This window comes from Rattus rattus, chromosome 8 (genome assembly GCF_011064425.1).
Source record: "Rattus rattus isolate New Zealand chromosome 8, Rrattus_CSIRO_v1, whole genome shotgun sequence".
Lineage (NCBI taxonomy): Eukaryota > Metazoa > Chordata > Mammalia > Rodentia > Muridae > Rattus > Rattus rattus.
This window is the reverse complement of record NC_046161.1, coordinates 10,928,769-10,956,138: the sequence shown is the minus strand read 5'-3', so window position 1 is coordinate 10,956,138 and position 27,370 is coordinate 10,928,769. Positions and strand designations below refer to the sequence as shown.

General features: G+C 44.6%; 1 pseudogene; it reads right to left on the bottom strand.

Moving 5' to 3' along the window:
- Positions 1-1,563: 1,563 nt before the first annotated feature.
- Positions 1,564-27,025, bottom strand: LOC116907236 (annotated as a pseudogene).
- Positions 27,026-27,370: the final 345 nt, after the last annotated feature.

Here is a 27,370-nt window from a genome sequence, read left to right as displayed (position 1 = left end):
ATCCAATCCCTACCCATCTAACTTTCTGTCCTCATTAAGATTCCAACACAATTCTTCACGGAAATCGTAAACAATCTTCAACTTCATATGAAGACTCAGAAAGCTCAGGGTATCTAAATAATTCTGAACAATAAGAGAACTGCTGGAGGGATCACCGTCTCCACTTCCGGCTATACGACAGAGCTACAGCAAGGAAAACAGCATGGCATTGGCTGTCAGCCAGACATGCTGATCAGTAGAACTGAATAGAAGACCTAGACATGATTTCACATACCTATGGACACTTGATTTTTGAAAAAAAAAATGCCAAAAATACACACCGCAGAAAAGATGACATCTTTAAGGAATGATGCTGGTCAATCTGGTTAGCTTGCACGTAGAAGAATAAAACTATAGCCACGTTTTCCACCCCATACAAAACTGTTTTGTTTTAAACCCACCAAGTACAGTTTGTCCTGTGTATGTATTTCAGATATATACTCCACTGGCATGCCCTTGGCCTAGCAGGAGCCACACCCTTAAAGAAAACCCACTCTCCCTCTCCCAGCAGTTAACTGCCAACAGTCCCTCAGCTAAGGGTAGGACTTTAACCTCCCTTCACCTTCCCTGCTGGGATTTGATCTGGCTTGCGCTTGCACAGGTCTGTGCTGTCCCAGCCATGTGTGTTCCTATGTGCAGCCACCTCGCTGTGTCCAGAAAGCACTGTTTCCTTAAAGCCACCCACTGCCTCTGGTGCCCGAAGTCTTCCCTCCCCTTCTTCCACAGTGATCCCTGAGCTTCGGGAGGAAGTGGTCGGTTCCAGTTGTCACACTTAGGGGTGAGCATTCTTCAGCCATTTTCTCTGCATCTTGACCAGTTGTGGGACTCTGCATCAGTCACCATCTCCTGGAACAGAGGCTTCTCTGATGAGGCTTGAGAGGTGCCTTAGTAATGAGTCCTTAGGAATCAGTTTAATACTGTGCTCATATCAAGGTAAGGTTCAACTGTGGTGGTACACTCCTTTAATCTCAGCACTTGGTAGGCTGAAGCAGGCAGATCTCTGAGTTCGTGGCCAGCCTGGTCTACAGAGGGAGTTCTGGGACAGCCAAGGGTACACAAAGATACCCTGCTTCATCCCCCTCTTCCCCAAAAAACTCTAGCAAGAAAGTTGTTAGTTTCTCCTGTGATTTCATGCCCATCAGCGGACATATTTTGACAGGCCAGTTTGAAGCAAAAATTTTTAGTTGCCACGTCCCTGAATATCGTAAAGTCAAGGATGCCATACACTGTCTTTGCCCAGGGCTTCCCAGTTCTGATAGCTGGAAATCTAAACGTGATGGGGGAATTAGAAGCACTGTGGTCTCAGGGCCTAACCCTTGGTTCCCAGGTAAGAAAACTGAGCTAAGAGTCAGTGCCTTTAAGGTTATGGGCATTTTCCACGTTAAGAACAGACATCTGGTTGATTAAGTCCCTGCCCTTTATACACACCGCCCGTCGCTACTACCGATTGGATGGTTTAGTGAGGCCCTCCGATCGGCCCTGCTGGGGTCAGCCCACCGCCCTGGCGGAGCGCTGAGAAGACGGTCAAACTTGTCTGTCTAGACAGGTTTCGGTAGGTGAACCTGCGCAAGGACCATTAACGGAGAGACCGAGAGGACCGGAGCTCGCTCGGTCCGTCCTCTTGGGTCTGTGTGAGTCCCTCCTCTCGCCGGGAGGCGCGTCCCGGGGGGTGGTACGTGATCTGGGGTATGCGCGCTCGCTCTCCCGTGACCTCCCCACCCTCCGCCGCGGCTCTCCGGCTCTGATGGTGCCGGGGTGGCTTTGTCGCGTGCGGGCGGTGTCGGTGCCGCGGTGGGCTCGCGCATCCCGCCCCGCTTTCTGGGCCTCGCGTGTCCGTCCCGCTCCTGTCCGGTTACCTAGCTGTCGCGTTCCGGCGCGGAGGTTTAAAGACCCCTGAGGGCGTTGCCCTTCTGCCCCCGGGGTCGCGGGGACCGTGGGGCCCGTAGGGACTTCGGTCGTCCGCTGGAGGGCTTCCGGGTTCCTACCTGCCCGCTCTCCCTCATACTCAGCCGGCCCCTCCGGCGGGGGCGGCGGGGACCTGTCGCGAGCCCCTTCTGGGCGGGAAAAAAAGAAAACAAACAAACAAACAAACAAACAAACAAACAAACGAACAGACATCTGTTCTTCATCTCTTTGTCTGCATCCGACCTACCAATAAAGCCTCAGCAGAAATACCTGCACACACGGAAATTCAATTCTTACCGTTCTTAAACGTTACTCAAAGTTTTTCTTAAAAACTTCATCTTCGTTAAATATGATTAGGAAAACCTTATAGATAACGTTTTAGCTGTAGCCAGCCTAAGTACTTACAATCATTTATCGTGAGATTTATTCCCTGTAAGCTCCATTGGAACTAGATCAAACTCAACATAATTCATCTGGATTTGTTTTTGAAACAAAATCCTCAAAGCCACATGTATACTGTCAGTGCCTCTGACATGATTCGTGTTTCTTTTACAAAGTTTTGGGTTGAAGGAAGAAAAAGAAATAACCTACAATTAGATCCTCTGAGTTTAAGATTCCTTTTTAAAAATTAAATTAATTGTTTTGAGAAAAGGTTTATTGTATAGCTGGATCTTGCTGTGTAGACCAGACTGGCCTTGAGCTTACAGAGATGTGTCTGCATCCGGAGTGCTAGGATGAAAGGCGTGTGTCTCTGAACCCAGATAAGTTCAGGGATTCTGATGTTTTCTTTCAAGTGGCCTCTATAAAACTCTTTATAATTTTAGCTCATGCCCAAACTTGGTGTGGAGCATCATTTAATATTGGCTGGCTATTAATATTCTTATAAACTTATATCTATACTCCAGACAAATTATGGGTATTATTTATGGATATGATCCCTGTGTCTTTATTTATAAAGGCAACATATTGGGGGATTTGAAAAGTCTGTTTTCTTTTTTTTTTAACATCCAAATCTTTTCACCTACTGCTATCTGACAATATGCAGATTTGTGTCACTCCAGGAATTATGTGTTTGTATACAAATATATGGAAAACTATGCAAAGAATAAAAAATTTAAAGACATTTACATTGTGTTTCATCTCTCAGGGAGTCATTGCAATGTCTATATATTATGTAATATTATGCAATGTGTATAACAAAGGGGTTTGTGGCATTATAATACTTACATGTATTTATAAGTCATAAAATATTTCTTTGTACATTAGAACATAGAATTAAATCTAGTGATTGAGCCTAGACACTCTAAACTTAATGTATTTTTGTGTATACTAGATTTTTCTTTTATTGGATATTTTCTTTATTTACATTTCAAATGTTATCCCCTTTCCCAGTTTCCCCTCCAGAAACCCCCCATCCCATCTGCCCACCCCCTGCTTCCATGAGGGGCACCCACCCGCTCCCTCCCTCTCACCTCCCTGCCCTGGCATTCCCCTACACTGGGGCACTGAGCCTTCACAGGGCCAATGGCCTCTCCTTCCACTGATGCCTGACAAGGCCCATCCTCTGCTACATATGCAGATGGAGCCATGGATCCCCGGGAAGCTCTGGGGTATCTGGTTGGTTGATATTGTTGTTCTTTCTATGGGATTACAAACCCCTTCAGTTACCTCAGTCCTTTCTCTAACTCCTCCATTGGGGACCCCGTTCTCAGTACAATAGTTGGCTGAAAGCATCCTCCTCTGAATTTGTCAGGCTCTGGCTGAACCTTTCAGGAGACAGCTATATCAGGCTCCTGTCAGCATGCACTTCTTGGCATCTGCAATATTGTCTGGGTTTCGTGTCTGCATATCCGATGGATCCCTCTGCTCCACACTTTGTATTTCCTCCTGTGAATATTTTTGTTCCCCTTTTAAAGAAGGAGTGAAGCACTCGCATTTTGGTCATCCTTCTTGAGTTTCATGTGTTCTGTGCATCTAGGGTAATTCCGAGCATTTGGGCTAATAGCCACTTATCAATGAGTGCATACCATGTGTGTTTTTCTGTGATTGGGTTACCTCATTCAGGATGATATTTTCCAGTTCCATCCATTTGCCTATGAATTTCATAAAGTCACTGTTTTTGATAGCTGAGTAATATTCCATTGTGTAGATGTACCACATTTTCTGTATCCATTCTTCTGATGAAGGATATCTGGGCTCTTTCCAGCTCCTGGCTATTATAAATAAGGCTGCTATGAATGTAGTGGAGCACGTGTCTTTGCTATATGTTGGGGCATCTTTTGGGTATATGCCCAAGAGAGGTATAGCTGGGTCCTCAGGTAATTCAATGTCCAATTTTCTGAGGAACCTCCAGACTGATTTCCAGAGTGGTTGTACCAGTCTGCAATCCCACCAACTATTGAGGAGCGTTCCTCTTTCTCCACATCCTCGCCAGCATCTGCTGTCGCCGGAGTTTTTGATCTTAGCCATTCTCACTAGTGTGAGGTGGAATCTCAGGGTTGTTTTGATTTGCATTTCCCTGATGACTAAGGTTGTTGAACATATCTTTAGGTGCTTCTCAGCCATTTGATATTCCTCAGTTGTTAATTCTTTGTTTAGCTTTGTACCCTGTTTTGTTAATAGGGTTATTTGATTCTCTGGAATCTAACTTCTTGAGTTCTTTGTATATATTTGATATTAGCCCTCTATCAGATGTATGGTTGGTAAAGACCTTTTTCCAATCTGTTGGTTGCCGTTTTGTCCTATTGACAGTGTCCTTTGCCTTACAGAAGCTTTGCAATTTTATGAGGTCCCATATTCTTGATTTTAGAGCATAAGACATTGGTGTTCTGTTCAGGAAATTTTTCCCCTGTGCCCATGTGTTTGAGGCTCTTCTCCACTTTCTCTTCTATGAGTTTGAGTATATCTGGTTTTCTTTTTTTTTCATAAATATCTTTTTTTATCTCCATCTTTATTGAATTGGGTATTTCTTATTTACATTTCAATTGTTATTACCTTTCCCGGTTTCCAGGCAAACATCCCCCTAACCCCTCCCCATCCTCCTCTCATTACTGCCCTCCCCCAACAATCCTGTTCACTGGGGGTTCAGTCTTGGCAGGACCAAGGGCTTCCCCTTCTACTGGTGCTCTTACTAGGCTATTCATTGCTACCTATGAGGTTGGGGCCCAGGGTCAGTCCATGTATAGTCTTTGGGTAGTGGCTTAGTCCCTGGAAGCTCTGGTTGGTTGGCATTGTTGTTCATATGGGGTCGCAAGCCCCTTCAGCTCTTTCAGTCCTTTCTCTGATTCCTTCAGTGGGGGTCCCGTTCTCAGTTCAGTGGTTTGCTGCTGGCATTCGCCTATGTATTTGCCGTATTCTGGCTGTGTCTCTCAGGAAAGGTCTACATCCGGTTCCTGTCAGCCTGCACTTCTTTGCTTCATCCATCTTATCTAGTTTGGTGGCTGTATATGTATGGGCCACATGTGGGGCAGCCTCTGTTCTAAACTTTGCCTCCCTATTCCCTCCCAAGGGTGTTTTTGTTCCCCTTTTAAAGAAGGAGTGAAACATTCACATTTTGGTCATCCTTCTTGAGTTTCATGTGTTCTGTGCATCTAGGGTAATTCGAGCATTTGGGCTAATATCCACTTATCAACGAGTGCATACCATGTGTGTTTTTCTGTGATTGGGTTACCTCACTCAGGATGATAGTGTATCTGGTTTTCTGTGGGGGTCCTTGATCCACTTGAGTGTGAGCTTTGTACAGGGATATAAGAATGGATCGATTTGCATTCTTCTACATGCTGACTTCCAGTTGAACCAGCACCATTTGCTGAAAATGCTACCTCTTTTCCATTGGATGGTTTTAGCTCCTTTGTTAAAGATCAAATGACCATAGGTATGTGGGTTCATTTCTGGGTCAGTTCTATTCCATTGATCTACCTGCCTGTCTCTGTACCAATACCATACAGTTTTTATCCTATTGCTCTGTAATCCTGCTTGAAGTCAGCAATGGTGATTCCCCCAGAAGTTCTTTTATTGTTGAGGATACTTTTTGCTATCCTGGGTTTTTGTTATCCAAAATGAATTTACAATGTTTTGTTTTTTTTTTTTTTTTTTAGGAGCTGGGGACCAAACCCGGGGCCTTTCGCTTCCTAGGCAAATGCTCTACCACTGAGCTAAATCCCCAACCCCCCAAAATGAATTTACAAACTGTTCTTTCTAACTCTGGGAAGAATTGACTTGGGATTTTGATGGGGATTGTATCAAATCTGTAGATTGCTTTTGGTACAATGGCCATTTTTACTATATTAATCCTGCCAATCCACAAGCATGGAGATCTTTCCATCTTCTGAGATCTTCCATTTCTTTCTTCAGAGTCTTGAAGGTCTTGTCATACAGATCTTTCATTTGCTTGGTTAGAGTCACACCAAGGTATTTTATATAATTTGTAACTATTGTAAATGGTGTTGTTTCCCTAATTTCTTTCTCAGCCTCTTTATCCTTTGAGTAGAGGAAAGCTACTGATTTTTTTTTTAGTTAATTTTATATCCAGCCACTTTGGTGAACTTTTTATCAGGTTTAGGAGTTCTCTGGTGGAATTTTTGGGGTCACTTAAGTTTACTATCATATCATCTGCAAATAGCCATATTTTGACTTCTTTTCCCAGTTGTATCCCTTTGATCTCCTTTTGTTGTCTAATTGCTCTGGCTAGGACTTCAAGTACTATATTGAATAGGTAGGGAGAGAGTGGGCAACCTTGTCTAGTCCCTGATTTTACTGGGATTGCTTCAAGTTTCTCTCCATTTAGTTTGATGTTGGCTACTGATTGGTTGTATATTGCTTTTAGTATGTTTAGATATGGGACTTGAATTCCTGATCTTTCCAAGACTTTTACCATGAAGGGATGTTGAATTTTGTCAAATGCTTTCTCAGCATCTAATGAGAAGATCATGTGTTTTTTTTTCTTTGAGTTTGTTTATATATTTGATAATTTTGTTGGATTTCTGTATTTTGAACCATCCCTGCATCCCTGGATTGAAGCCTACTTGATCATAGTCAATGATCATTTTGATGTGTTCTTGGTTTGTGAGAATTTTATTGAGTATTTTTTCATTGATATGCATAAGGGAAATTGGTCTGAAGTTCTCTTTCTTTGTTGTGTCTTTGTGTGGTTCATGTATAATCGTAATTGTGGCTTCATCAAACGAATGGGATAGAGTTCTTTCTGTTGCTATTTTGTGTAATAGTTTGAAGAGTATTGGTTTTAGGTCTTCTTTGAAGGTCTGATAGAATTCTGCACTAGACCTACCTGGTCCTGGGCTTTTTTTGGTTGGAAGACTTTCAATGACTGCTTTTATTTCTTTAGGGGTTATGGGACTGTTTGGATGGTTTATATGATCCTGATTTAACTTTGGTACCTGGCATCTGTTTAGAAAATTGTCCATTTCCTCCAGATTTTCCAGTTTTGTTGAGTATAGGCTTTTGTAGTAGGATCTGAGAATTTTTTGAATTTCCTCATTTTTGGTTGTTATGTCTCACTTTTCATTTCTCATTTTTGTTAGTTTGGATACTGTGTCTGTGCCCTCTGGTTAGTCTGGCTCAGGGTCTATCTATCTTGTTGATTTTCTCAAAGAACGGCTCCTGGTTTTGTTGGTTGGAATATGTATATATTCATTCTACTTGGTTGATTTCAGCCCTGAGTTTGATTATTTCCTGCCTTCTACTCCTCCTGGGTGTATTTACTTCTTTTTGTTCTAGAGCTTTTAGGTGTGCTGTCAAGCTGCTGACATATGCTCTCTCCTGTTTCTTTTTGGAGGCACTCAGAGCTATGAGTTTTCCTCTTAGCACAGCTTTCCTTGTATCCCATAAATTTGAGTATGTTTGCCTTCATTTTCATTAATTTCTAAAAAGTCTTTCTTTTTTTCTTTTATTTCTCCCTTGACCAATTTATCATTGAGTAGAATATTGTTTAGCTTTCATGTGTATGTGGGTTTCTGTTGTTTTTGTTGATATTGCATGCCAGCCTTGGTCCATGGTGATCTGATAGGATGCAAGGGATTATTTCAATCTTCTTTTATCTGTTGAGGACTGTTTTGTTGCCAATTATATGGTCAGTTTTGGAGAAGGTACCATGAGGTGCTGAGAAGAAGGTATATCCTTTTGTTTTAGGATGAAATGTTCTATAGATATCTGTTAAATCCATTTGGTTCATAACTTCTGTTAGTTTCTCTATGTCTCTTTTCAGTTTTTGTTTCCATGATCTGTCCATTGATGAGAATGAGATGTTGAAGTCTCCTACTATTATTGTGTGAGGTGCAATGTGTGCTTTGAGTTTTAGTAAAGTTTCCTTTATGAATGTGGTGCCCTCGCATTTGGAGCATAGATATTCAGAATTTAGAGTTCATCTTGGTGGATTTTTCCTTTGATGAATATGAAATGTCCTTCCTTATCTTTTTAGATAACTTTTGGTTGAAAGTCAATTTTATTCAATATTAGAATTCCTACCCCAGCTTGTTTCTTGGGACCATTTGCTTGGAAAAAATTTTTCCTGCCTTTTCCTCTGAGGTAGTGTCTGTCTTTGTCACTGAGGTGAGTTTCCTGTATGCAGCCAAATGCTGGGTCCTCTTTATGTATCCAGTCTGTTAGTCTATGTCTCTTTATTGTGGAATTGAGTCCATTGATATTAAAAGATATTAAGGAAAAGTCATTGTTGATTCCTGTTATTTTTGTTGTTAGAGGTGGGATTATGTTTGTGTGGCTATCCTCTTTTGGGATTGTTGAAAGATGATTACTTTCTTGCTTTTTCTAGGGTGTAGTTTCCCTCCTTGTGTTGGATTTTTATATCTGTTATTCTTTGTAGGCCTGGATTTGTTTGAAGACATTGTGTAAATTGGTTTTATCATGAATATCTTGGTTTCTCCATCTATGTTAATTGAGACTTTTGCTGGGTATAGTAGCCTGGGCTGGCATTTGTGTTCTCTTAGGGTGTGTATGACATCTGCCCAGGATCTTCTGGCTTTCATAGCCTCTGTTAGGCCATCTGGTATAATTCTGATAGGTCTGCCTTTATATGTTACTTGACCTTTTTTCCCTTAGTGCTTTAAATATTCTTTCTTTGTTTTGTGCATTTGGTGTTTTGATTATTATGTGACTGGAGAAATTTCTTTTCTGGTCCAATCTATTTGGAGTTCTGTAGGCTTCTTTTATGAGCATCTCTTTCTTTAGGTTAGGGATGTTTTCTTCTATAATTTTGTTGAAGATATTTACTGGCCCTTTACGTTGGAAATCTTTACTCTCTTCTATACCTATTATCCTTAGCTTTGATCTTCTCATTGTGCTCTTGTTTCTATTTCCATTTTTAGATCCTGGATGGTTTTATTCAATTCCTTCACCTGTTTGGTTGTGTTTTCTTGTAACTCTTCAAGGAATTTTTGTATTTCCTCTTTAAGGGCTTCTACTTGTTTACCTGTGTTGTTCTGTATTTCTTTAAGGGAGTTACTTATGTCCTTCTTGAAGTCCTTCATCATCATGAGATGTGCCCTTGAATCCAAATCTTGCTTTTCTGGTGTGATAGGGTATCCAGGACTTGCTGTGGTGGGAGAACTGGGTTTTGATGATGCCAAGTAGCCTTGGTTTCTGTTGCTTATGTTCTTGTGCTTGCCCCTGCCATGTGGATATCTATAGTGTTACCTGCCCTTGCTGTCTTTGACTGAAGCCTATCCCTCCTGTGGTCCTGGTTGTGTCAGAACTCCTCAGAGTCCAGCTGTGTCTGTGATCCTATGATTCTGGGATCCTGTGATCCTGAGATCCTGGTTGTATTTGATCTCCAGGGAGTTGAGCCTCTGTGATCCAGTGGTCATGTGATCCTGGGCATTTTAGAACACCTGGAAGTCCAACTTCCACTGGGTGTTTTGGTACTTGGTGCAGAACCAGTGACCAAGGTCTGCTCATGGTACTGGTTCAGAGCGGAAGGAACCTGTGCCCTGGCTGGGTGGGGGTTTCTAGGCTCCTGGATCATGGGGGTCCCAGTTATTCTCGGTGTTGGGGCAGTTGTGACCTCCTCACCTCTGATCCTGGGTGTGTTAGAGCAACTGAGAGTTGAACTTCCTCTGGGTGTTATGGGAGTGGTGTTGCGGAGCCAGTGCCCAAGGTCTGCTCAGGGCACTGGTTTAGGGTGGAAGAGATTTGTGCCCCTGGCTGGGCAGTGATTCCTGTGTCCTTGGATCCTGGGGGACCCTGTTCTTCCAGGTGTTGGGGCAGATGTTGTGACCCCCTCACCTCTGATCCTGGGCGTGTTAGAGCCCCTGGGAGTCAGGCTTCCTCTGGGTATTGTGGGACTAGGTGTGGAGCCAGCGCCCAATGTCTGCTCAGGGCACAGGTTTAGATCAGAAGGGCGTGGATACTAGTTTTACCTTAATGATTTATAATAAACATATTTCAAATTAGACATTAAAATGTCTAATGACAAATCATTGTGACAAGCTGTATCAATCTGTCGGCAATGAATTAATAATGACACAGACTGTGTGAAACTAAGCTTCTCACAGGGTAGACTTCCTGGATTAGGTGGATGCCATTGATCTTAGCAAGGTCTGGAACACTCTTTCCAAACTGCTTGACTTGCTGTCGCTCTGTCGCTTCCTCAGACAGCTCACATGGGTCTCTGACATATCTGTGAAGCCTTACTCTGCATACAGATTTCATACTCTGTGAGGAGGAGTCCCAGTGGTTTGTACACCAGTTTGTTTTGTAAGGATCCTTAGGCATCTGTCTCCTGGGTGCCTAGTGTCAGGCTCTAGCCAAAGTTAATGCTCAGGGCTTTGTGCCTGTGACTGAGTGTACCAGATGTATTGCCTTTGTGTGACCTTCACATATCTCATCTCTGTGCCGAGCAAATACAGGTGATAAGGCTAATTCTTGTTTGCTCATTTAAAATAGTTCTCTCCTGGGTTGTGAGCTTCCTTAGCAGAGAACGGGACACATTGTGTGTGTGTGTGTGTGTGTGTGTGTGTGTGTGTGTGTGTGTGTGTGTTCAGCACCTCTTCTTTAAAAATAAATTAATAAAGGTCTGTATATGTATTAGAGGCTGAAAATAATATTTCAGAAATTTATCATTCCTGGTTTATGTGGTGGTGGAGATCAATCCCAGGGGTTTATACATGCCAGGCATGCACTCTACCAACTGAGTTGCACCCCTAGCCCTTGGCCTGAAATTTATAAGAAACCTCTTTTCAAAGCCACATAAGTTTAACTCTTCCATTAAGAACCAATCTGCAAAAATCTCCTACAGGGCAAAGCAATGATGGTACCCAGTGAAGGGCTGCTTCTGACCTGGATGGATGCTGGTAGCTTTGTCTGGACAAGTGGCTGCTTTCAAACCCAGGGGCCCTTATTATAAAATGCTTGGGTAAATGAAGCCTTTGATGGAAGTGTCTTTCCACAAATGACATGAAAGATGCCAGGCCAGATGTGGTCTCACACCACAAGAAAAGCGTCTGTAGGAAGAAGTATCAGTGTATGGAAACCTCACTCTCCGGCTATGCATCGCTTTCATTAGGGTTTATTGTAGTATCGCTCATCCCAAGCCTTCATGAAGCACAGCAGAGGTGCAATCGGGGGACATAAAACACAGCAGACTCCTGGCTGTGCAGGGGCTGGCTGCGTAGATGACCCAAGTCTTGGCACACGGAGACTCAGTAATGCAGGAGCACAGCCATCAGACACAGCAGTGTACGCACCAGCAGGGATCTGAGGTTATTATGGTAAGAGCTGGTTTGAATAGACAGGTGGAGGCCGGAGAGTAGAAAAATGGCAAGTTCTAAGGAAGGGAAAGTTTTAGTGAATAAAATCACATGGCACCAAAATGCAATTGGCAAAATGGTTGGTTAGCACTTGGGCAGGGTGGTAGGATGTAAACAAGAGACGACAGAGGCTTGGGCTCTGGGGAGATACAGGCTGTGTGCAGCTGGAATGGATGGCGAATCCTGACCATACTGGACAGTTTAGATCAGAAAGGACAGGTCACTTGGGAAACACTGAGTACGTACCTCACGTGGGAAACAGTTTGAGAAGAGACTCTGACAGCAATGGTGGTGATGTGAAATTGCTGACAGTTAAAGACCACCGTGGGAGCCACAGTGATTCCTGAGGAGTATGTCCAATAGAGTAAAACACAAGACATATGTAGTTTTGTAAGTCCTACTAAAAAAGAAAAAAATTAAGAAATGTATTTATGATTAAATTTCAGTTACATTCAGGTGTATAGACTTATGACAAGCAAGCATTGGATCCATATAGAAGTAATTAATAAAATGTTTAATTAACTCTTTGGATTCCAGTGTCTTGATACTTAGGATCCTTATTTATTTATTTATTTAGACGGAGTCCAGCCCAAGCTGCCCGGAACTCTATGTAGCCAAAGGTGACCATGAACTGATACTACCACCTCCACCTTTGGGGTGCACCAGCACAGTTGAGTGGTTTGTGTGGACTGGGGAATAAAACTCAGGGCTGGATGCATGTGAGGCAAGCTGTCTGTCAACTGAGCTACATCCTCAACCTTGATCCTCATTTAAATGTTAAGTTCTCACCGGAAGTACTTTGTGCCTGGATGTTATACCATCCATACCTGAACAGTCTATCCACACGGTTCACTCTTACTGAACCTTACTGAACTAAAGTGAACTCTTAATCACCCACTAAGTTTAACACCACAATCAAAATGTGAAACTACATCTCCATTATGCCAACCACTCCATAAGAGCTCAAGAGCCTCCCGTGCTGGTGGCAGCCATGTTGGATGGCTCGGGTTTAGAAGCTTATCCTGGGGAGATAGCATGGGAAGACGAGGATAAATGACAAGATGTTTTATTTACTTCGTGGGAAAATAGGAAGACGGGGTCTCACTCTGTCACCCCCAAACTCCTGGCAATCTTCCTGCTTCATCCTCCCAAATGCTGGTCTATGAGAGGACAGTGATGAAACCACAGCCTTCAGGAGGTCCCTCCATCCTTTTCAGTACCTACACAGTGTGCCTGGGCACCCTCCACCCCTACTACTTAGGCCATTTCAATCACCATTAGGCCTAATCACATGACCATATTACCTGGATCCTAACTTACTAACTGGCTCCCAAAGCAAGCTTCAGGTTTGGGTTTGACACTATATATCTCTATCTCTATCTCCATCTATCTATCTATCTATCTATCTATCTATCTATCTATCTATCTATCTACCTATCTATATGCTTTGCCCGCAGGTGCATCTGTATACCTGTCATATGTTTGATGCCCACAGTGCTAGGAATGGAGTCCAGTTCCTTTGCAAGAGCAGCAAGAACTCTTAATTGCAGAGCTGCCTCTCCAGTCCCCATTTTTGTTTGAAACACAGTCTCATTACATAGCTGAAACAAATTCAAACTTGTGATCCTCCGGCCTCAAACTGGGGCAGAGGCATGAATTGCCAACCTAGCTTTTACACTTTCTGAAGACTCATCTTTTAGAGCAGAGCTTTGGATTGACAAGCTAGTTGATCAGGGTGCGCGCAGAGTTGTATGTGCTTACCTCTTCCACACACGCCCAGCATTTTCGCTGTTAACATCTTGCATTGCTCTGACACATTTGCTAAAACCAATGCACCGATATTGATCTATTTCTATTTGCTGAAGTCCATAGTTTGTGTTGTTGCTCACTGAGCAGCCCTGAGAGTTTTCTAAGTGTATGTGGTGATGATGACCACTACCCTAGTCTTGTGAGGAGCAAGTGAACCACTCCCTATCCCCCACTCCCCATCCATCTCACAAGCTTGATTTAATCAAGAAATTGAAAGACAGTACCCATAAGTCCAGTTTTGTTAGGACTTGGTTCCCCTTGTGCATGTTGTCTGTGGTGGCTATCACTCCAAAACAGAATGGAGTCACCATCTTTGGTCTGCCAAACAAAAAGCATTTACTATCTAGCTCTGCAGGAAAAGTTTGGGGTTCTTTGAAACCCTGGTGCCAGCCGTTTTGTGCTCACTCATACCCAGGATGCCCAGATCAGCCATGCTTCATACCGGATAGCATAATGGACATCTGTATCACTGCCATGTTGTCTAAGCCTAAACTGGCCTCGTGGCCTTCTGTTCCTAATGGGGTGACCCTTACCTGAATTTCTGACAGTTCTGGACCATCTGTCACCTGCCTGCATTGGGTTGTTAGTTTTACTTTAATCACAGGACATTAGTAACACTATGAGATGCTCTGAAGGAGATCACCTCTGTTGTGCAGAAGCATTCTGGATTAACCAGGTGGATTAACTCTTAGCCCTTTCCTAGCTTGACTCAGGGGCATCAGGAGCCCAAGTGGCCTTGGTTTAGTGGTTTCCTGCTTTTGCCTCTTCAGGGTATGCCACCATCTGGATTAATTGTCTGAATCAGTTGTCAGTCAAGATGACCTATCACAGAGGTTTATTTCGTTACTTAAAGTCTAATTAAGCACTGTCTACGCTCCCCCCGTTCAAGCCAGGGCCTAGGGCTACTCTTCCTTTGGACTCTGCCTTTCTCTTGAACCCCATGCTGGGATTTTCAACAGAAAGAGAATGTCAGAATCGCCCGGTGGGAGAACTTCAGGAGCTAATCTCGAGAGTACTGCCTAGCACTTCTGCCCACAGGCCATTTGTCAGAGCTTGCATGGGGGCTGATAAATGCAGTGGGAATGAGAAGATACAGATTTCGTGATCGGCTTGCACTGGAGTGCCAAGAAGACTGAGCATCTGGTCACGCTGCCCCGTGTGTGTGGTCTGTTCTCCACTCTTCATCCGGCTCTCTGCATGCCTCGCCTGGCCCTGGTACACAGCTTGTTTGAAAGACATTAATCTTACACAAGGTGACAGCTGCTCTCTGTAGGGCAGTGGATATGAATGTATTCAGAAAGCACCATGGGGGCCAGGACATGCCGCCTGAGGTCAGAAAAGTCGATATCAAGAAATAGTGTGAGCAGTCTGGTGACCCCTAAAGCTTTCCTTGACAGCCTCCACCCCAGAGGGGAAGAATTGCCCTCCTGTGTTAGGGAAGTGCATGCTTGTTCCTTAGCCAAGATCCTGTCACTCACACTAGTAATCCTTGGGCGCTTCTTAGAAATGCAGGATTTCAGGCTTCTTCCTGTGTTGAATCAGAATTTAATGGGATCCTCGGATGATTTGCATGCGCACTGAGGTTCAGGAAGCAGAGCTGTACTTCCCAGAGTGAAGACTTACTTCATCTGGAATCGCAAGCTTTGTGCATGAAACTTCCGCATGTGAGGCATGCCTTGTCTTCGTGTAGGTATGTGTACATGGAGGCAAGCGCTTAGGGAGGCCAGAGGTGACCACGCTCCCTGGAGCTGGAATTATAGGTAGTTGTGAGCCACCCGACATAGTTTCTGGGAACCAAACTTCTCTCCTCTCCAAGTACATGCTTTAATCACAGAGCCATCATTCTAGCCCATCTCTTGACTATTAAACAAACTCAGAAATTGGCCAGCTGGTTTTTGACTTTGGTATTTCTAATTACAGCAGATGGAGGGAGGGGAGGAGGAGGGAAGGGGAGAGGGAAAGTAGTAGAGGTGTGTGTGTGTGTGTGTGTGTGTGTGTGTGTGTGTGTGTGTGTGTGTGTAGAACAGAAGGGAAGAGGCAGGTCAAGCTCGGGTTACCAGCCCTGTTGAGCATTGGAGGGAAATGTTGTCACATAGCCAGACTACGCTCTGTGCTCTGTGCATCAAATTGCCTGTCTTGGCTATTATATTTAGGAGGTGGGCAAAGAATTAATAATTAGTTTCTGAAATGACCAAACTCTGATTTTTAACTGCTTCTCATCTCTTTGCCAAATAGATTCCTATTTGGCTCAAAAGCAAACTCTTCTTCTCCTTCTTCTTCTGTGTAGGGAGCCATATTGGATTTGGGCCTGGCCGCTTTTTGACTGCATGGCTCAAAGTGGCTAGGTGACTCTGGGCTGTTTGGCCACAGACATTCACCCCAAGATGACTGCCATAAGTCTTAAGATTGTTGGACAGAGGCCTCTGCCATGAACTTACGGCACAGGAAGATAACATTCAAGGGATGCCTCAGCTCAAGCAGATACCAGTTATCTCCTGAGTCAACACCCGGTGTCTCCACCGCCTGACCTCATCGTCTACTGCCTGACCTCTTTGCCTCCTGCTATCACTGCCTATACCCTCATCCCTCCCTCCTTTGTGTTTCACAAAGGACACTCCCCCTACCTGAAAGCCTTAAAAGCTGTAACGTTCATCCCAATAAACGAGACCTTGACAACAGAATTTTGCTTGGTCTCCTTCTTCTCTTCACCCCCATTTGGCCCACAGGTAGAAAGTCTCTTGGGACCCTGAATAACTGGGTCCCGCTGGCGGGACACTTCTCCTTCTCCTCCTTCTCCTTCTCCTCCTCCTCCTCCTCCTCCTCCTCCTCCTCCTCCTCCTCCTCCTCCCTCCTCCTCTCCCTCCTCCTCCTCCTCCTCCCTCCTCCTCCTCCTCCTCCTCCTTCTTCTTTTCTTTTTGGTGAGAAGCAGTAACGGGGTCTGAACCTAGGGCCTCTATGTCAGGCACTCTGCCACTGAGATTTAAGCCCAGTCCTTTGAATACTTGAGCTCAGAGCTCACCCAGGCTTTCTCTTCCACTGTCGGTCTCCCCTGCACCATTTATAACCCAGATTGGCTTCACACCCTCTATGTCCTTCACAGAGAGGAAGGTGCCAACTTGATCAGACTAAATGTGAATGCTGTGGGGATCCTACGCATGTCCAGGGGCTGACACCTGAGACCTCTGGGTTCTGGTGAGTCCAGGAAGAATCTCATTGCAGAAGTTCTGCTTAGGTAGAGATGTCACATAGCAGGAGGAATGCAGGATGTCGTTCCTGATTGCTGGTGGCCATAGTTTCTATGGTGGTTTCAGTATTCTTGGCCCAGGGAATGGCACTATTAAGAGGTGTGGCCTGGTTAGAGTAGGTGTGGCCTTGTTGGAGGAAGACTATCACTGTGGGGGTAGGCTTTGGGACCCTCCTCCTAGCTACCTGGAAATAGTCTTCTCCTGGCTGCCTTCTGATCAAGATATAAAACTCTCAGCAACTCTAGTGCCATGTCTGTCTGGGCACAGCCATGCTTTCTGCCTTGATGATAATGGGCTGAACCCCAGAACCTGTAAGCCAGCCTCAATAAATTGTTGTCCTTTATAGGAGTTGTCTTGGTCTGGGTGTCTCTTCACAGCCATAAAACCCTAACTAAGACAGAAGGTGGTACCAGGAATGGGGTGTTATGCTGCAGCTGTCTATTTCTGGGCGATGCCTGTATAATGTGCAGAACCATCAGTAAACCAGGTCCTAGTCTTCTTTTCTTCAGTCAACTGATGATAGGGAACGCTCCGTGAAGATATAGGTGCATGCTTGGCAGCAGATGGCACTGTAACAGGAATAGAAACCACAGGCATTTGGGCAACTTTTTCATGTAACTTGCTTGTGCCTTCAGGACCTGCTCCAGCCAGATCGGGTATATACCACTTCCATGTGATAATAGACAGTTGGCTGCTGTACACGCCCTACTTTATGACTTGGTGGGTCCAATAGCACCCAGCTCGTGATGGGCAGTTCAGGTCCCATGGTAATTGGTGTCCTATTGGCAAACATTCAGTTTCTACTAAGGACCAACAGCAGGCCAAGAGCTGTTTTCCAAAGGGAGAATAGTTGTCTACAGATGATGGTAGAGCTTTGCTCCAAAATTTCAAAGGTCTCTTCTGTGATTCACCTACAGGGGCTTCCAGAGGCTCCAAACAGCATCTCTATCTGCCACCACCATCTTAAGTACCATTGGTTCGGCTGGATCATGTGGTCCAAGTGGTAGAGCAGCTGCACAGCAGCCTGAACCTGTTGAAGAGCCTTCTCCCGTTCCAGGGCCCGCACAAAGCTAGCAGCTTTCCAAGTCACTTGGTAAATGGCCTAAGTAACAAACCCAAGTGAGGAATGTGCTGTCTCCAGAATCCAAATAGTCCCACTAAATGTTGTGCTTCTTTCTTGGTGGTGGGAGGGGCCAGGTGCAATAACTTATCTTTCCCCTTAAAGGAGTATCTGCATCTTCTGTATCACTGAACTGCTAAGAATTTCGCTGATGTAGATGGGTCTTCAGTTTTGGTTGGATTTATTTCCCACCCTCTTTTAGCTGATATACATATGTATTACCAGTGAGTCCAGAGTGGTTACTGTCTCCTGCTCACTTGGTCCATTCAGTATAATGTCATCAATACAGTGAGATATTTTGTAGAAGAGACAGATGATCAAGGTCCCTCTCACTAAGTTATGACACAGGGCAGGAGAGTTAATATATCCCCGAGGAAAAACTATAAAGGTATACTGCTGGCCGTGCCAACTGAAGGCAAATTGTTTCTGGTGATCCCTATGAACAGGTACTGAGAAGAAGGCATTCGCTAGATCAATAGCTGCATACTGTGTATCGGGAGATGTGCTAATCTGCTCAAGTATGAAACTACATCTGGAGCTGTCATTCTCCATGATCCACTTGTCCTCTGCACTGGCCAAATAGGAGAGTTAAAGGGAGATGTGGTGGGAACCACTGCCCCTTCATCTTTCAAGTCCTTGATAGTGGCAGTAATTTCTGCAATTCCTCCAGGGATATGACACTGGTTTTTCTTCACCTTTTTCTTTTGCAGAGGCAATTCTAAAGGCTTCCTTTTAGCCTTTCCTAACATAATAGCCCTCCCTCCACAGGTCAGGGAACCAATGTGAAAAATCTGCCAATTTCTAAGTATATCTATCCCAATTATACATTCTGGAACTGGGAAATAACCACAGGTTGAATTTGAGCTCCTACTGAACCTATGAGTTGGACATCAGCCAAAACTCCATTAATCCCAACCCCCCATCCCCCAGTCTCCATAAACTGCTACTTTAGCTGGAGGGCCACAATGTTTCTTGGGATCTCCCAGAATCAATGTCAGTTCAGAACCAGTATCCAATAGACCCCAGAAAATCTGATTATTTCCTTTCTCTCAGTGCACAGTTACCTTGTAAAAGGCCGTAGGTCCCTTTGGGGGAAGAGCTGGAGAAAGGCTAACAGCAAAACTTTTAGGTGTCTTATCAAGGTCCTTCCTCAGGGGAATCTGGCCACCCCTTCATTCAAAGGGTTCTGGGTCTGCAAACCGGCTCAAGTTTGGAAACGGATTCACTGGCCAAGATTGCCTTTTGCCACGATCCATTGTAGCCTTTCTTTCGTTTGTTTGAGAATTTCTGCTTATACAGATCAAACAGAAATGCAGAAGGCTTCTTATCTATTTCATGCCTGGAAACACCATGACTAATTTAGCCAGTACCAAAGGTCCAGGCGAGTCATGCCATTATACAATTCACCTTGTCCGTGCTGACCATTTTGAGCTAGGTCATTATGAGTGTTGTTTTGTCTAGGCTTCCCATTATAATAACTATGATCACTCTGGGGATTCAATGCTGCCACCTGGCCCCTGCTACCTTGGGACCCAATTAAACTCACTGCATTTAATTCATCCAGTTGAGCAGCAGCAGCTCCCACCCTAAGGTTTGGCACAAGGAAAAGGGCAAGAACAAAACTCTTCAAGTGTGCTGGTGCCCCTCTCACCAATTTGTGTCTTATAGGATTCATGGAGGGCATAGCTTCTGGGCCTTCCCATTGTGGAGGATTAAGTTTTATACATCCTATCCACTCTAGCATTGCAATTTCCCCGAGTCTTAAAATCCCTACATCAACTAAGCCAAGGGATATTGGGCATCTCCAATTCCTTTTCAGTAGGCCATCATTTGATAGACGCGTCAACCAACCATTCAAACAAACTTCTGATACCTTTTTAACTGTGCAAGCTCCCATATTAAACCTAGAATCTCCACTCAGAGGGCCCATGTCAATAAACTCAGCCTGATCTAGTTTTATGTTCCTTCCACCATTATCCCACACCCTTAAAATCCATCCCACACATATTCCCCAGACTTCTGCTTGAATGAATTAACAAACTCATTAAACTCCTTAGTAGTGTAGTGCATTTCTTCATGGACTACACTTTCTACCTCCCCTCTAGGGGCCTGCTTTGCCTTGAGTCTGGTTATGGGTCTAGAGAAAACTATTGGTGGGCCTCGAGGAGCATTCGTGTTGTCTTGCCTGGCATTTTCTTCAGAGAAAGTCACTGGAGGAGCTGAGAGCTTTACATCTTGATCAGAAGGCAGCCAGAAGAAGACTGTTTCCAGGCAGCTAGGAAGACGGTCTCAAAGCCCTCCCCCACAGTGACACTCTTCCTCCAACAAGGACACACTACTCCAACAAGGCCACACCTTCTAATAGGGCCACTCCCTGGCTACTCTCTGTGGACCAGTTTTTGTTACATACAAAATCAAATTGGTGGTGGCTTGGGTCTCTCTCAAACATCGTAAGTCAATTACCCTATAGTGTCTACATCAACAAGACACCTGAGGAGCTGATGAAGTTGGCCGTGTGTAAATTCCACCCCATCTATCTCTCCCATGTGCCTGTCTTACCTTGCCTTGTTTGTAAAGAGCTCAACTAAAAGTCACTAATTGAAATCTGGTGGCACCTGCTTTCTGGCAGTGGGAGGGAGTGATGACGTATCCAGGAATATTTTCTGAACCATCCAGGGTGGCCAGAAAATGCCTCCCGAGGTCAGAGAAATTGGTACCGGGAAGCGAGCAGTAATGGGTAGGCAATTCCTAAGCCATCCTTTCGAGAACTCCACCCCTGAGAGGAAGAGCCTCTCCCATGGCCTCTGAGCAGTGTGTGCTCTGGGCTCACTTCAGCTCTCCACCCAGGGGAAGCAGAGAACATCTGTGTTTGTGTTCACACACATGCATGCATGTGTAGTTGGTGTGTGTGTGTGTGTGTGTGTATGTGTGTACACAAACTCAGCTCTATGTTCTAAGTCTCCGCAGGAAGACCCATGGCTTATGTAGTTTTGAGAATATTCCTCGTTTTGTCTAACTCGCTTGTCTGCCGGGTTAGAATACGACCCAGTCAGTTCCGTTTATGTTTTGGTCTCTTTATCTCCCACCCAGCTTGCTAAGAGATGGCGACGGCTACACACATCCGAAGGCCGATAAGCAGTCCCTACTTGGTTTACTTCAGGAATTTATGAATTTGTTCCACTCTTGCCTGCCTGGATTCTTCCCTACTCTCGCCGTAGGGAGGACTGAATCTCTTTCCCTTTCAGTTTTTCACTAAACAGAAAGTGGGTAGTCGGCGGATAGGCAGGGGAAGAGCCAACTTCCTGCTCACATTTTCCCATTTTTTTTTTAAAAAATAAAGCATATCTGTTGCTTCTTCGTTGAAGACTGCATCCATGTTTACAACATATTTTGATCACATCCATCTCCCATTTCCCTTTCCATTTTCCACCCAAGCCCTCCCACCTTTGTGTTGTGCGATTGCATGCATGCATGCATGGGTGAGCGGCACACATGCTTACATGTACATACATAAGTCTAATTGGTGCTGCCTACCGGGGAGCTCAGTGATCTTTTTGCCACCTTGAATCGTGCAATTGTGTGGTGCCTTTATTGCAAGTGATAATATGTCAGGGTAGGTTAGAAACTCACTCAAGTCGAGGGCTCACAGTGGGATTCCCGTGTTCTTGTCCTACATGCAGTGTCCCCAACTCTCATGGGGTTCAAAGACTGCCTCTCTGTCCAGACACTCTATTCAGCCTTCACCTCTGTTTTGGGGTTCATTTGGTTTTTAAATTGTCATACAAAACAATGGGTTTGTCGTGGTGTTTTCACGTACATGCAGCACTGTACTTTGTGTGTATCCCCCTCTCTTGTTCTTTCTTCTCTCCCCGTTAGTCGTCTCTCTCCCATGTCATGTATACATTTATATCCTAAGTCCGGACTCTGCATCTTAGAGAACACACTGATTGATGCTTAACCTTCAGAATCTTGGGCTTTTTGCTTCAGTTTTATTCATTTTCCTGCAAATCACATAGCTTCGTCACTGGTGGATTACTAAAACACCATGTTGTGTCTGCACCTCTTCTTCTTTAAATCTACTCATCTGTTGACAGGCTCTGAGCTGGCTCTATCTTGGGTGCTGTGAATGGAGCCACGGTTAGCATGGGTGTGCAAGCATCTGTTCCAATGCAGGCTGTGCTTCCGCTGGTCCCACAGCCAGAGTGGGGCAGCTGTGGCTCTGTCTATTGTGGGTTTCTCAGGGAGCTATCACAGTCATGTCCTGCTGTTTGGGACTCTACTTCTGCCTCCTAAACCCAGGCAGCACTGAAGTGAGGTCCCGTGCACTAGGCTACAGACTAAATGGGGTGGGATTTAGGTTGCCACGCCCCACCCCTGGCCAATCTACCACCCATACTTGATATCTATCCTGCCTGTCCTATGGAAAGGGGTTGTGTCTCTAGATCCAGAGTTACAAGGAATTCAGGCCGCAGAGCAAGTGGATACCTGACTGAGCTGCCTTAGGGGATTTGTCAAGAAATGGCAGGTTTTAAAAGAGACTTTTCTTTAATGTGTGTGACTCATCCTCCTGGACGAGCCAGAGTTCTTTCATGGAGCATTTTGTGGATATAATTTTAGTGGTGTGACTGTGCACCTAATGAAGTGATAATTTATGGATGCCCTGGGTGTATGAGGCAATATGGGGTCCAGTTTGGTGAACCCAGAAGCAAGCTGAGACATCTGTTTGATTTAGAAGCTGCCTGTCCCTAGGTCTTATTCCAACACCCTGGGTTCTCTGTGGTTAGGAAGGACCCTAAAAATGCCTTTTGTTCTTTTGAAGGACGTTCTCAGGACAGAGAGATAGCAGTCATTCCGGTTGCCAAGTCTACACCTGGTCACAGACAGGTTCCTGGGAACTCTGCGGCTCCTCCTCAGGTGTATTGGCCATCACAAGCAAGGACACAATCCGATTTTCTTAGGCTGAGGGGCCACTGCAGACAACAGCCAAGAAAGCCCAGGCTGCCCTTGGCGGTTTTCCAGTACCTCAGACAGAAACTGCATGTCCCTTAAAAAATATCTCCTCTCTTCCCAGCGCCTGAGTCCCCTCAGGAAATCTCCCTGTATTAAGTGATGTGGCAGCATTAAGGTTATATAGTGTTTATGTTGTTTTCCTATGTTAAGGTATGTGTCAGGGTTTTAATCCTTTTGTGTGGCTGGCTACCTTTCTATCCTACGTGTGTAGCACATCTGTTCACTCACTGATCTTGTTTGCAGATATATAGATGTGTCTTCACTCTTTCCTGAACACACCACTGATGTTGTTAGACCATCCATTCCGTTTTCAGACAATTGTAGTGGGTAGAACGTATACACTTAAAGACTAGTCCTCTTATTCACAGTGGATATCTTCTTGGACTCCTAGAGAATATCCCAAGGCAAGAACTGTACTTAAACTATGTTCTTTTTCTATTCACATGTACTTGAGTTTAAATTATAAGTTACATATAACAGGAAATTAGCAATAACCAATAAAGAGAGACACATACTTTAATAAAAGCCATAGGAATGCGGTCTCTCAAGTTATCATTGCTAGCACTCAGGAGGCAGAGACAGGTGGATCTCTGTGAGCTTCAGGCTGTCCCACATAGTGAGTTCCAGGATAGCCAGACTTAACACACATAGAAGAGATGTCTTATCATACTACGTTCACCCTTCCATGTGACACCGTGAGATTATTGACGTGAGTGGTGTCCTCCAGAATCGTGGCTACTGTGATTTTCTTACTTGATCTAAGTACTTGCTCCCATTTCATTCTCATCTGATAAGATGAGACAGTGCAGACTAACAGGCGAGCAGCCTATCTGCTATGGCTACTCCGGCTGAAGGGATCATCAGGATGGTGTGAGCTTTAATCACACTACTCAGAGCTCGAAGCTAACACACTGCTTTATACTAATTACTTGTCTCATTGCAACAAAATACTCAGTGAAAGCAACTTAGGGAAGGAAAAGTTTATTGGGGTTTACACTTCTAGGGGATACAGTCAGTCATGGCAGGTGGGGGCAGAGCAGGAGCAGGAGCAGGAGACTGGTCGTGTTGCATCCACAGTCAGGAAACAGAGCAGTGAACACTTAGGTTTGTTTTTTCCCTTTCTGTTAGTTAAGACCCCAGCCCATGGAACGGTACCACCCACATTTAGGGTGAGTCCTTCTATTTTGATTAACCCAATTTAGATAATCGCTTAGACAGATTTCTTTCCACAGTGATCCTAAATTTCATCAAGTTGACAATCAAGATCAGTCAGAGCACATTTGTTTCTGTAAGTTTTTATTTAACATGGCTGACGGGGAAAGCTGAAACTGCAGATGGCGGGATATGGCTGACTGTACGTTGGCAATTCCTGTCTGTTGGCCCACTTCTTCACACTGGAGCTAGTCAGAATGAAAGTTCACTCACTCGAGTCTTGGCTTCTCATCTTCTTCCACTCAACTGAGGTCAACCTAAAATAAAAAGCCCAGAAAAGCTGATCTCTATGTTTTTTGCCTCTAACTTTCGTGTAATCTCATATTCTCAACATGGGAAAGAATCTTAGTGACACTGAATATCCTTTATGGATGATAAACAGAGCCTCAATAACCAAGTTCACTTCGGATCCCAGAATATGTCTCCTAAACTAAAGGTCGTTGCTTAACTAACTTTGGGGGTCTCTGCCAACACCAGGGTAGGCAATGTAATGGTCTGTGTGAGGCAAGAAGGAAATCCGGTTTAATATGACTTGGTAAACGGGTGCTGGAGTCTGACACCTCACAGTTTATTTCAGACACATGTAAGTGCAGCACAACTTGGGAAAGCGTTTCCTGGTGCTATGACTACAGCTCGATTGCAAGCTACATGTGACCTCTTCCACAGAGTGTTACAGAGCAGAACCAGACAGGTGTAGGGAGGAAGAACCTGGGATAAACAATAGTCCAAGGACTCAGCCGTGGCCTGGCCTATACTTCCAGAGCACCCGACCATTAACTCCACCCATTCCCAGCTTTCTGGGAGAAAAACATCTCCGCCACTGAGGAGACAATCCTGCATGTGTAACACTTCTGGTTTCTTTAGTGCTTATCCGTGAGCACAAGGACTTCACGCCCCCGACAACTGTTGAGACACTTAACTTCACCGAGATAGTCTCACGAGCCTCAAAATCCTCACATTTAAAGTGTACCACCAGTCAATCCTTCTTGTCCTCATATACATTTTTTAATTTCTTATTTGCAGTTTCCTTCCCCTAGACTTCCCCCAGTTGTCTGCCCCCACCACCACTTTCCCTCCCATCTGGATACACACCCTCTCTATGTCTCATTAGAACAGGCTTCTGAGAGACAGCGACACAACAGGACAAAACATAATAAGATAAAACAGGAACCATCGCATCGAGGCTGGACAAGCAAGTCAACGGAATGGGAAGAGCTCAAGGGAAGGCACAAGAATCAGAGACCCACTCACTCATACACTCAGGATTCCCACGGAAATACTGAACTGGAAGCCATGATATGTGTACAGAGAACCTGGTGCACATCCTGGGCTTGCTTCTTCAGACTCTGAGTTCACTTGAGCTTTGCTTAGTTGACTGAGAGAGCTCTGTTTGCCTCTATCCTCTCGGCTCTTAGACCTTTTCTTCCCCCCTTTCAATGGGATTTCCTGAGTTCTGAGGGGAAGTATTTGGTAGAGATGGGTGTTGCATATTCCCTCTCTCTCTCATTTTCCCTCCCTCCCTCCCTCCTCTCTCTCTCTCTCTCTCTCTCTCTCTCTCTCTCTCTCTCTCTCATTCTCTCTCTCTCTCTCTCTCTCTCTCATTCTCTCTCTCATTCTCTCTCTCTCTCTCTCTCTCTCTCTCTCTCTCTCTCTCTCTCCCTCCCTCTCCCCCTCCCTCCCTCCCTCCCCTCCCCTGTGTCTGTCTGCATAATGGCTGTGGGTCTCCATATTGGTTCCCATCTGCTGCGGGAGGAAGCTTTTCTATGAGGGATGAACAAGGCACTGATCTATGAGCGTAGCAGATTACCATCAGGATTTTATTATTACTCTTTTTAAAGACCGGTCACACTTGGTTTAACCCTAGGTTTCTGGGCTATCTAGTCTCTTGTTTTTGGTCGCCCAAGCAGGGCTGGGTGTGAGTCCCAGCTCCTGGAGTGAGCTTTAAGTGAAATTAGGTGTTGGTTGGTTCCTCCCACAAGCTTAGTGCTACTCGCTCTAGCATATTTTGCTGGCAGGACAGCATTGTAGGTCAAAGGTTTGTGGCTGGGTTGTCTATGCTTCTCTTTTGGAAGCCTGAAGAGTGCCTTTCTGTACCAAAGACACTAGAACACAGGGGTGGAGGTTCTATGTATGCACCTCCTCAACCTCTCCGTCTTCAGTGAGTCGTGTGGGTGTTGTTTTCAGCAATGGGTTTTTGCTGTCAGTTTGTGGAGGGCAACCTATTGTCTTGGCAACAGCCTTGGTTGTTTGAGGATTTCCATGGGAAACCCTTGGCCAGCAATTCCATTGAGTATAACCTAGTCCTCTACTGGAAGCTTCAATTGGTGCCAAGAGATGGCCAGTTACGATTCTGCCTCCCGTACTGTTGGAAGACTTCTTTAGGAGCACCTTCATATATCTTAGGAAGTTTCTACTACACTAGGTTTCCACACTACCCAACAAATGCCCCTCAAGTCTAGCCGTCTTTTCCCATATTCCTTCCTTCAACCCCATGTCCCCTACCAACTTGGCTCTCCATTCTGGTCCTCTCCCCTAGTTTACCCATGAATCTATTTTATTTCCTCTTGCCAGGGATATCTATGTGTTCCCCTCTAGACTCTTCTATGTTTAACTTCTCTGGTTCTACAGATTGTAGCTTGTTTTTCATTTGCTTAATAGCTAATATCCACACATAAGTAAATACATACTATATTTAGCTTTCTGGATCTGGGTTATCTCATGTAGGATGAATTTTTTCTAGTTCTATCCATTTGCCTGCAAATTTCATGATGTCATTTTTTTAAGCAGCTGAGTAATACTCCATTGTGTAAAAGTACCACGTTGTCTTCAGCCATTCTTCCGTTGAGGAAATCCAGGTTGTTTCCAGTTTTGGAATTTGTGAGTAAAGCATCATTGAACAGGGTCATCGTGGTAGGATGAAGCCTCCTTTGGGTATGTGCCCAAGAGTTGTGTAGCTGGATCTTGAGGTAGATCAATTCCTATCTTTCTGAGGAACATCCACACTGATTTCCATAGTGGTTGTACAAGTTTGCATTCCCACAAGCAATGGATGAGTGTTCCTCTTATTCCACATCATCACCAGCATGAGCTGTCATTTGTGTTTTGATCTTAGCCATCCTGACAGGTGTTAAATGGAATCTCACAGTAGTTTTGATTTGCATTTCCCTAATACCTAAAGATGTTGGACATTTTGTTAACTGTCTCTTAGCCATTTGAGTTTCCTCTACTGGTAATTCTCTGTTTAGAACTAT